The sequence below is a fragment of the Vicugna pacos genome, chromosome 21 (genome assembly GCF_048564905.1).
Source record: "Vicugna pacos chromosome 21, VicPac4, whole genome shotgun sequence".
NCBI classification, from domain to species: Eukaryota; Metazoa; Chordata; class Mammalia; order Artiodactyla; family Camelidae; genus Vicugna; species Vicugna pacos.
In genome coordinates, this window is record NC_133007.1 from 1656448 (window position 1) to 1668621 (window position 12174).

General features: G+C 38.9%; 1 long non-coding RNA gene across 1 annotated transcript; it reads right to left on the reverse strand.

The window, feature by feature from the left end:
• Positions 1–3458: 3458 nt before the first annotated feature.
• Positions 3459–6259, reverse strand: LOC140688000 (uncharacterized). The gene is made up of 3 exons (XR_012062641.1): positions 6074–6259; positions 5463–5518; positions 3459–3609 (listed from the first exon to the last, which is right to left on the reverse strand). It is a non-coding gene; the product is annotated as an uncharacterized lncRNA (long non-coding RNA).
• Positions 6260–12174: the final 5915 nt, after the last annotated feature.

Below are 12174 nucleotides of genomic sequence, written 5' to 3' on the forward strand. Positions count from 1 at the left end.
CATGGGGATGAGCCAACATTTAAAGTAATTTGAATCTAGTGTTCTGAGAGTCTCATTCTCTTTTGGTGGAGGAGGGGAAAGGGGAAAGGAAAAAAGGAAAGAGCTAAATGAAGCAAAGGAGTAAGAATATTGCTAGGGAAAGGCAAGACGTTAATTTTGTTCCTACTTGCATCACACACAAATTAGGGACTGGCTTTCCCCCATGTCTTGTCAAGCACTAACTTGCAGAAGAAGAGGCGATAGCCCATTTCTCACTGAGATTGTGAATGTACGTGGCATCTTATAGACACAAATTATTTACCCTGCTCAAACACTCTAGCAGCAGGCTGTAATTCTCATATTTTGAGAGACAAGAAAACAGGAATTGAAAGAGGGTATATAACTTGACAAAAGTCAGAGGACCAGTAAACTAAAGAGGATGAATTCAAACTCAGATCTGAATGCAGAGTCTGAACTTCCCACTCCCAGGGCTCGAAAATCCTTAACACACAGGCTCCCCAGCTCCCCTGCATTGTTCCCAGCACCAAGCAATTCCCATGGCGATGGTCTCCAGTTCTCAGACACAGCACATTTTGCAGCCAATAACCTCCATTCGACCTTGATCATCTACCAGCCTCGCCCACCAGGCTTCACCATACATGCAGGAAAGCTGGCTTTCAAGTGCATACAAAACCACCCCTGGTCTGACCTGGGAACTTCCGTGGCTTTTCCAGTGAAAAGGCAGCCATGAAACTGCTCACAGTTTGTACATGAGCCCCACTACCTCTCTCCATCTGTCTCCCCACCTATACTACTTACCTATGACCATTTTGAGAAACTTGGAAACAAATTTTTAAAAACAGAAAAAAAGGATTCTGTAACAATTACTTAATATTTGCAATTTTAAAGTACATGTTACAAAGTGAGTATTTACAAACCGATTCTGCTTTCCTAGGTGTCAGTTTTAACAGTTACAAAATATAATAGCAAAAAATTCTCACTTACAAAATTAACAAAAACATCAACAATACTCTGGAATAAATGCAAAAACAATGTCCATGTTATACATGGAGAAAGTACAGGACTGTACTGCGGGGTAAAGTAAGAGGTGTGAATTTAGAGACATCAACATATTTTATGGAGGAAAGCAGTTTTGTAAAGATGTATGTTCTCCTAAAGGTAATTCAAAACTTACTAAAATATCCTATGTTAACCTTTATCCTTTTTTTTTTAACTTGAAAAAAGTATTTTAGAATTCTTCAGGAATAATAAAGTCATAATACTAGCCAAGAAAATTAGGGATGGAAGAAAGAATGAAAAAAAAATCACACTGTCATATATTAAATAAATTTTTACAATATATGAGATATAGCACTGGAGTAAGAAAGTAAGATTGACAGAAATAAACCATGAGCTCAAAAAGAGACTGTAGTGTACATAAGTATTTTTTACAGGTGGAATTTCAAATCAAAGAGCAAAGTATGAATTCAATAATTGTCCTGGGACAATCAGAGAATCACCTGGAAAAAGAAATTCTATTCCAGTCATATTGACCACAAGAAAACTTACAGAAAGTGATGTAAATATTAGAAAGTACTAATAAAAGCAAATACAACTCTTTGCTCATATCAATTCCACTTCTCCTCACTATGACAAGTACTGTTATCATCTCCATCTTAGAGATTAAAAAAACCTACAGAAGAGATTTATACCATTATAAGAACGTATTTCTAAGAATAATATCAAGGATTAAACCAAAAAGAAGACATTTACTATCTTAAGATTAGTTTGGGCCACAACAAAAATAAATCTATGGAACAAAATGAAAGGCAAGAAATGACAAGAAAGAGCTCTGTGATACATGTTGATGAAGACAAGGGGTTAATGTTGATAACATACAAAGAGCTGTCACAAAACAACCAGAAGCTCCCTCACTTAAATGTTTGCAAAGGACAAAAGGAATCATTCACTTTTTAAAAGTCAGATGGCTAATGAGTGAAAAATACTCAATACTTCACTGGTCATCAAATGCAAACTAAAACAATGAAAAAGCACTTTGGCTCATCATATTGCCAAATATTTTTCAAAGATATTCTAGCAAGTGTCCATCTGTGGGAGAAAAAACTGTGTGAGATCTTTTTGGAGGATGACATGTCAATGGATATGCAAACTCTGAAAAACGTGTGTACAAACAGACTCAACTCCACTTTTAGGAATCGTTTCATTTAGAAAAAAATCAGTTCAAAAAGATGTACTCATCAGAGCATTTACACAGCACTGTATACAATGGTGGGAAGAAAAGATGAAGTGAAATCATATCCAGCAATAGAGAATTGGTTACATAAGTTATTCTACATCTTTTCATTCCCCACTGGAGAAGGAATTTCTAGAGTCACTTGAAAGGAGCCTGTGATGTATGTAATTGTCATATCCAGGGACTAAATTTTCAGAATCCTTAACTAAACGAATACTCATACAATATCACAGGAATGTTTGTATGAGAAGGATGCCAGTCAAACATACTTTCTGACAGTGGAAATTGGAGAAAACTCAAGTGTCCACCATCAAGACAATGATGCGGCAAATAAGGCGAGCTGTGGGCACTAAGGGGCCGGCGTTTTGGCGTGGCCCAAGGCCTTGTCCACAGCACTCTCCCACCAAAGTTGTCCTTGCACAAGAGACCAAATCTGCACATCAGGAGACCCCTCTATCTGAAAGGACCGGGTGTGTCTGGACTGGAAGGACGTTTATGATATACACCTGAGTGAATAAACCGAGCTTCAGAAAACATATAGTATGGCTTTATTTTTCAATAAAGTATATACACACACACATATACATAGATTTCTCATATACGTGTCTGTATGTATGTGTATATATATATGACATAGGCATAAAAGTCATGAAATATATACTCCACATTGTCAGCAGTTTTTACTCTCAGGAAAAAAGGGGAAGGGATGTAGGGGCCTTTTGGTACAACCACAGTTCTCTTTTCAGTATATCAGTTAAGTATACTTGGAATTTAAAAGTTTATTTAAGTCCAAAGTAAAATGGACAATGCCTCTACAAGACAGAATGCTATACTGGTCATTAAAAATCATGCCAGGGGAGATAGAATATTGTAGAAAAATGTGTAATAAGCCGAATGGAAAATGGAGGTCTCCACATAGTAATCAGGCATAGAGAGCTCGCTGGTTTTTATGACAGAGGTATTACACATTGATGAAAAGAACAGAAAATAGATGTTAAACTGTTAATTATTATCTCTGAGTAGTGGGACCAGGATACACACTTTTGCCCCTTTTTTCAGACGTTTATATTAAATACACATTATTTTCCATCTGAAAAAAGTATTTTTAGATGTCTAGTAAAACACATTGATAAACATGCACGAGTACTTACCGAAACAAATAACTAGGAGACACCACAGCAGCGTCACACAATGTAGAACGGGCGATCCTGAATAACACCACGCAGTTATATAAGGACCCACAAAGTGAGAGCACCTGCTGTAACAGGGCGTGGCCCCCTTCTAGTTGTCAGTTGTGTCTTCAGGGCTCAGGCAGTTCTAAGCACGGCCAGTGTCAGTGCTGGTGTCTGGATGGATGCCACTGGAGGTGAGGGCACCTGCAAGCCGAGAGGAAGAACAGAAATCATCCTCTGCTTTTTCTGTCTTGTTTCTTTGTTACTTTAAAAGAGAGGCTTAAATAAGATAAAGAATCTTCCCTACTGAAATTTCAGTAATGAAACTGTTTTTAAAGTGTCCACAACTTATATTCTGCCTATAACTGTCTTTTCAACAAAGCATCATATTTATTAAATGTTAATTAACTCAGTTAATTAACTATCTGTTGAAACCCATTAAAGAACATGAAATGCACTATGTAAAACCACCACGCCTGCAGTGACTAGCTCAGCTGTCTTGACGGCAGTGCAGTCAGCCCCCACCATCCCGTGGCCCTGTGCTCCTGATGCTGGTAAGAGAGCATGCTGCCTCCTCAGATGGAGAGAAATGGTGAAAGCATTTTCTGAAATCTACAGAACTGACAAAACATAAATGACAAATCCCAGGCTCCTTGGAGGCTGTCATTTTCTGCTTCTGGCGAACACCCGTCAATGAGCAGAACCACCCCATTCCCGAGCCATGGGACTCACGTGGGAAGCAGTTTTGGAGAAATTTCCAGGTATAGAATGTAACCAACTATACATAGAACTCTCACAAAAGAAAAGATACAATACTATAGTATTGGAACACACTCAAAATATTTTCCTAAGCCTTAGTAGATGGAAAGGCTGGGCTTCTCCTCAGCCACTTATTAATTTCACAGCCAGTGAGCATCTCCCACAAACCCTGTTTCCCTGTGTCTGCTAGAAGCCTGAGGCACACTGCTGCTGTCGATCTTATAAGTCACAGGGTAGAGGCGTGTGTCTCATGCCTGCAACCCTCACACAGGGTCTCCTCTTAGCCTCACTGTCTGAACTTGGCCCCATTTTCTCACCTGTTTATTTTGTTATCTGTTTTTCTGTAAGCTGCCTGAAATGCGTTTTGGAACAAGTCAGAAGAATCAGGGGGTAAGTAAATGGACTGAAGGAAAGGTCAACAGAAAGAAGAAAGAAAAGGGGAACAAAGAAAATTTCCTATGCAAAACCCTCTTCTAGTCAGGGAAGGAAACCACCACGGAGAATTGTGAAGAGGCAGGTAGCTTAGGACTGTTTCCTGAATTCCATGAAAAGTCACACCAAGAGATGAGAGGGTAGAATTATAAATAATAAAAGAAAAATAGCATGCATGGTTGAAAAATATATCTACAATATGTACTTTATAATGAATAGATTAAAATCAGCAGGGCCCAATAACACAATCATTGGGTATTCACAGAAGTGAGAATCCCATCTCCAAACCACAAGGCATCCCTTTGGAGCAGAGAGTCAACACGGGGTGGTCACAAAGCCGTCACCACAAAAGCTATGCTATCCTGCACTTTCGAGGAACGAGCAGGTGTGCTCAGGCTGCCAAAGCGCGTTATTTATCCCCCACAGCACCTCTACGGGGGGGGGGGACGCCTAGCGAGCCCTGTCTCTGCAGGACAGAAAACAAGTCCGTGAGAGGCTAAGCCGACATACCAGTTCTCCATCTCAAAGGACTGGTCAATTCAGAGCAGGACTAGAACTCGGACCCACGTTTGTAATCACAGTACTACCGTACATTATGTCCTTTTTGTGTGTATAATACATTTGTTTCTGGCATGAAAGGATATGTAATAAATGTTCGGTTGTTTTGTCTATCTCATTAGCTCACAATCTTTATATTTTTAAACTGTATTCTTTTCCCCTGGAGAAAGAACGGAAAGAGCACGTGTCAGAATGAGTTTGGGCTCCATTCTTTATCTGTTACCTCATCTCATCCAAGTCCCCAACCTTGGAGAAGGAGCAAATATTATCTTCATTTTAAAGAGAGGGCTCCAGTGATGGTGACTTACTCAACTAGAAAACGAAGGCTGGGGAAAGGCACATGCAGCAACCAGAGCAGTATCACCTGTAGGAAGGTAAAAAGAGCTCAGGGGAGGGCTCAGGGGGTCAGCTTTATTTAATTACATTCGATAAAAGAATACGACAGTCTAAAAATACTAGCATGCAATGTATTTGCTCTTTCTTGACATCTAAAATGTTTCCACAGCCCACATGTAACATTATCGTGAACTAGTGAAAGGAAGAGTCCACAGACAGGGAAAATCAATGCCACAGGCAGGCTGAAACCCAGGCTGGAGGAAAGGAAGAGAAGGGGCATAGATAAGAAGAGGGGAAATTTTGGGAAAAAGACATTAACACAAGGACTCTCAAGCATCATCCAACAATCATATAATCATTCATTCAAGAGAGAGTTACTGACGTCCTATTTTGTGCAAGATTTTACAGAGGGCAAAGAAAGACTGCAGCGTCCATGGTGGCAGCAAGTGGTGGGGCAATAATACAATTCTGATCTCGGTACCTTGCACACTTGTACTCAGTATAAAGGCAAAAAAAATAAAGTAAAATAATACTATGTAAACTCTACGCATTTTTGAAACAAAATTAAAGAAGACCTAAATACCTGGACAGACACACCACGCAGATTCCTGGATCAGGTGACAGCGCTCTTGGGATGGCAGTGCTCCCCAGAGCGATCCGTATACTCAACGTGGTCTCGATCACAATCCCAGCGGGCTCCTCTGCAGTAACTGACTAGCTGCTGCTACAATTCATATGGGAATTCGAGGGTCTCAGTAACCAAAACATACTTGAAAAAGAAGAACAACGTGAGAGGACTTGTAATTCTCAATTTCAAACCTAACAACTGTATCTCCAGGTGAGATTAGAGGCCATTTTTAAGTTATTACTGAGTTTATCCTTATTTTCTAAATTCTGTACCATGAATATACCTTTTAGAATAAGAAAAATAAAAAGTAAACTATATTTTAAAACATACACACCAATTCATTCATTGGGAAAAAATTATTTTAACTATAAAGAGGTAAATAAATATCTAGTGAAAAAGGAGTACTTAAAAACAAGTGTGCATATACAATTTTCATAATTTGAAAACTGAAAAGCACAAACACATCAAGTTTCTAGGGAGACCGGTGAAACATACTAATAGTTATTTTCAAAAATTCTAATTGAACAATGAAATCTCAAGAAAGGCAAAATCCTCATTGTCAGCCAACTGCAAACACATGGAGAGCAAAGGCCTAGAAATCACAGCTCCTTTAACTCTGCTACTAACTCAATAGGAGAGGAAATTCCTCACTGAGGGGACAGTGGAATCCCATGCATAAGACAGGATACACAGTACAAACTGCTGTATTAGGGGAGTGAATTTCTTAGGAGAATTCTAAAGTTACAACATTGTTGAAAAACAATAAAATCACTGTCAGACAGATTAAAACACACAATCATATATATTATATAGAAATATATGAAGCCTGCTCTCATGTTGCATAGAAATACAAACATATTTGTTCATTTATAGGCACTGATTAATTTATCCCAGTTGGAATATTTCAAGTAAAACAAATAATCAATACATCACTCCTCTTGTCAAATCTACTTGATAAGTTATTCTGCTATATAACCACAAAATGTCTAAGTTAGATCTAAAATTAGTGAAAAAGATCTTTGTATGGTTCCTTGAATTCTTCTCAAAATTCCAAGCTTAATTTTAAAATAGATCTGAGCAGTATTTCTATATTATCTATTCCCTTATAAAATAAACAACACAGTCTATTGTCAAAATTCTGTCCTTACAATGATACACGAGCACCGTATCCTCACAAAACTGCTGGACTGAAAGGCACTATCCAGACACTGTGACCAAACCAATGAAACACAAGGAATCAGTGACCCTATTCTGGAGGGCTTATAATCTGTGTCAACACCAGGGTTTTTATTTGATTGGTTTCATTGGGTAGCAAAATAAAATCAATCAAATACTTCCTTCTTTGAGCATTCTGTAAGTCATGACTGTTTTTAGTGTCATGAGCAGGAAAGACTTAAGCATGACTTGATTAGGTCAACTAGCAACAATCATCACTGGAGAGTGAGTAATAAAGAAGTTAACTGATAGCAATGCTTCTGCCTACATGAGACCTAAAATAAACCTACACTGGTTTCTGAAAGGAAAATGAGGAGATGAGGTTCCCAATGAGAAAACAAACTAACAAGAAATCAAAAAAGGAAAGACGTTTTCATTAACGATTCCAGGCAGTAGTAGAGCATGGTGGTGAAGAGTACAGTTGCTGGGGACAAACATGAGGGTCTGAACTCCCACAGCACTGGGTAGCTGTGACATTGATATTTCAGTGAAATTTTCTGCATCTCAGTCTCCTATCCATAGACTGGGGACAACAACCACACCCATCTCCTAGAACGGTCCTATGAATTAAGTCATTTTACATATACAAGTTTAAATAAAATAATTCAGATTTTAAGTAATACCCCAAAAGCACAAGGAACAAAGAAAACAGAGATAAATTGGATTTCATCAAAATTTAGAACTTTGCTTCAAAGGGCACCATCCAGAAAGTGAAAAAACAACACACAGGAGAAAATTTTTTCAAATCATTTATCTGATTAGGAATTTGTATATCCAAATTTAAAAAAAAAAAAAAAAACTCCTACATCTCAACACTAAAAAAGCAACTCAATTGAAAGGTGAATAAAGGATCTGAAAAGGTATTTTTCAAGGAAAATATACAAATGTCCAATATGCACAATGAAATGATATTCAATATCATTAGCTGTAAAGGAAATGAAGTCAAAACCACTAGGAGAAACTGCTTCACACTCACTACAATAGGTTATAATAAAAAAAAGAATAACAAGCACTAATGAGGACACAGAGGAAGCAGAGCACGCAGCCCTTGATGGTGAGGATGTAACACAGTGTGGCCACTTTGGAAAACAGCCCGGCAGGTCTTCAGAGAGTTGAACATTTGGTTTCTGAATGAACCAGAATTCTGCTGTCTGGGCACACACGTAAGAGAACTGAAAACAAATGTCCACATAAAAACTCCTAAAGGAATGTTAACGGCAACACTACTCATCACAGCCAAAAAGTAGCAACAACCCAAATGCCTATCACGTGATGAATGGGTAAACAGTGGAGCCCAGCCATCAGTGGAATAGTATTCAGCAATAGCAAAGCATAGAGCACTGACCCAGGCCACAACCTGGACAAACATTGAAAACGTTACTCAGTGTGAAAGAAGTCAGTCACAATAGACGGCTCCACTTACAAGAAGTGACTCGATTTACATGAAATGTCCAGCACAGGCAAACCCACAGAGAGAGAAGAGTGGCTCCTTGGGGCTGGGGGAGGATGGGGAAGATGGGAATGACTGCTTATGCGTACAGGGCTTCCTGTTGGGGAGATGAAAATGTTCTAATATTGACTGCGATGCACAATTCTGGGCATAGAGTAAAAACCGCTGTACATTTTAATGGGTGTATTAAAACTGTTAAGAAAAAAAGCACCTCGGGCCAGTACCTTCCATAGTAAATGCAAATTGCTAACTTTTGTTATAGGAAGAAGAAAATGTCTTCAGCATGATAGCAGGAGATCAGCAAATGTGAGATAACCAGAATTGGACGAGAGCATTTCACTTGAAATAGTTGTTGAGTGTACATGAAATATTCAGAAATACGAAAATCAGTTTGACATCACGAAGAAACATTCTGCTTCAAATGCAGATCAAGTATTGGGCAAGCCCAGCAGCTACAAAAGAACAGAGAAGAAACTTGGTTCATAAAACAAGTACCAGAGCCAACAAGGAAATCGTGGTGAGGAAAGTAGGTGGCCGAAAATCTGGAACAATTTGCTACAAATAGTTTCTCCACTGAAAATTTAAAAATAAAATGAAAGTGATGCAATGCTGTGTTGACCTCACGTGAATGGGCTTCCTACGGTGCTCGACTGTTCTGTAACCCCGATTGTGAAACTCAGGAGAATCAGCATGGCTCCTGGGAGTCCCCAAAGGACTACCCACAAGCACGCTGACCACCATCAAATCTGCCAGTGTTGTATTGCAGAGAAGAGACCAACTTCTGAAAGGCACAGCAAATGTTGACAAGGGAAGAAAAGGCTGCAGTCAGTCCTGGGACAGAGGCCCTCTGAGCAGAGGCCAGAATGCTGCAGGTGGACTGCAGTGGCCCTGGGGCAAGAAGGGACCACGAGGGAGCAGATCTCAATTCTCTTCTCTCTCTCCATCTGGTAGGAGAAATAAAGCCTGCATCGTTCTCACCAGGAACTGTGGGTTCTGGCTGGCAGAAGTCTTACCGATACAGAATGATTATTCAAGACTCTGTGGAAAAAGTCAAGAAATCGAGAGGGAGTAGGGAGCCAACTCCAAGAGCCTCTCAAATGCTCCCATATTTATTGTGTATAATCAAAGGAAAAATTCAGTAACAGTTGTGTGATAGTAAGGAGGAACTCCGGGAAAGACAGGGTGAGGCAGAGATTGTAGAATACACAATGACTAAAAAGGATTTGTTTAATTTTAAGGAAGTAATGGGGTGAGGGGAACAAGATAAATTTTTAGATATGTGAATTACAAAGCAGACCACCAGACCAGCCTGGTCCTTGTTTTGCGGATAACAGACTTTCTAACAGCACACAAGCCCAGCGTTTATAGCTGAGGGCCTCGGTCCTTGCTTTGCAACAAGCAGAGTGCTAACTAAAACCTCAACTATGCAAGCAAACATTGTCTCTGCTTTTTAAGACAAGGAGACTGGAGTGAGGATGCACAGGCACTTGCTTGCAAAGCAGTTTCTAAGCATATTTTTTTCTTCTTAAAGTTCACAGGTGGCTGGGGTGTGTTACAATTTGTTAACCCAATCATGGGCTCCCACATGTAATCATTATGGAGGACACTCTAGGATGACAAATCCTGGCTGTCGTTCTTTTCCTGCCAGCTGCAGCCACTCTAGCAGGGTCTAGACACATCAGTGAATAACGATCCTACAGAACCACCCACACTCTTAACTCCTGGTGCTTGAAACTTAATATTAGCTCTACAAAACATACCATAGAAAAGTTTCAGAAATAAAAGTTATTATAATCCCTTTTTATCTCATCATATTACTGATTTTTCTGATTGCTCTAAGCAGTTTCTACTTGATAAAGCACCTAATTCTGCAGGTGAATTCAGTAATTTCCATTGGGCATATCTAGGCAACTTGGGCTCGCTAACTTTTATTAGTCAAATACCGATAAACTTAATTGATTTCCTTGTTTATCAATTTCAGCCGGGAGGAGAGGGAGTGTCACTCTTTTCCTCAGCCCAACATCAACACTTTTCTCATCAACTCAGGCCTCCTGAAAACAAAACAAAGCATTTGTTTCCCTTCCACTCTTTCCACAAACCCAGCAGGAAACATCAGCCTGGAGAAAGAATTCAACACAAATTTTAAAAAAAAATTTATAAACCTGAAGCAATTCCATCTCCGAATCATGATACACAATGACATGAGAGTAAGTGTGTCAGGCACAAAGCATTCGGGAGCCTGACCACCTGATTTCTATTCTTCAAAGGAAGGAAGGTTTTCGTATTTTTTTTTATCATTCTTTGTCATTGTTTCTGATTATGCCAAAGCATAGTTTATGAAATAATTATGCACTGCAATAACAGACTTTCATTTTATCAATTACAGAAGGCATTCAGAGGGGATAGGAAAACCCACCTCTGTAAAAAATACAAAATTTCTTCCCCTGTGAAGAACACGTATACAAAATGCAACAGAGAATTCAAATTCTTGTGCAGAGGAGCAAAAGCCACAGAACCAAAGCAAAGTCATTACAATGAGTCAATTCAAAATTCACTGGACAAACATGATCAATGCATTCAAATAATATTAAAGGCACACTGCTAACCATTCACTTAATGATCTGCAGGCTAGAGGAAGAATTTCCCTCTTTAACCGACAACAGAAATCAATAGGTTGCCCCAACAAACAAGGACCAAACAAAAATCAGGTTTTTAACAGTTCTGATAAATCAGCATGTTCTAAAGATCAACATCCAGAAATTTTAAACATTCATTCAAACCACAATAAAACAAGCCCTTAAAAGAAAAAGCCATAGAAACTAAGCACATAGATCATGTACATAGATCAATGAGAATTTCTTGTACCGCTGGAAGAAAGAACAGGCAATAGCCTTTTACTTGAAAAATAAAACTACTTTTAAAGATAACTGCTTAAACACATTTCATCATTCATATTGCCTTGAAAAATCTGAGGCACTTGTATCTGATCAGAAAAGCAATTCTGAGTAATAGTTGGTTACAATTCAGTGCCAGTTTGCTTTAGAAGAAAAAAGAAAAGAAAAGCTACTGTTTCTCGTATCCTGCACAAAGTGTGAATTGCCTCCTTGCCTTTTTCTCCTCCCATTATCTAAGCTCATGCTCCCCAACCCTTCTGAATCAAGTATGAGAACCTCTTATTCCCACCAATATGCCAAATGACAAAAGAATATCAATTTATTTGTGTAAATATATGCCTACACCTCAAACTGGAGGAGAAAGGTATCCGAAGTCTATATGGAACTTATTTCTACCTTCCTGAAATCACACACACAAACATTCACACAGACAGACACTTACCCCTGGATTACTGGGCACTTCACAAGCTTAGTACATACAAGTTCTAGAAGATAAC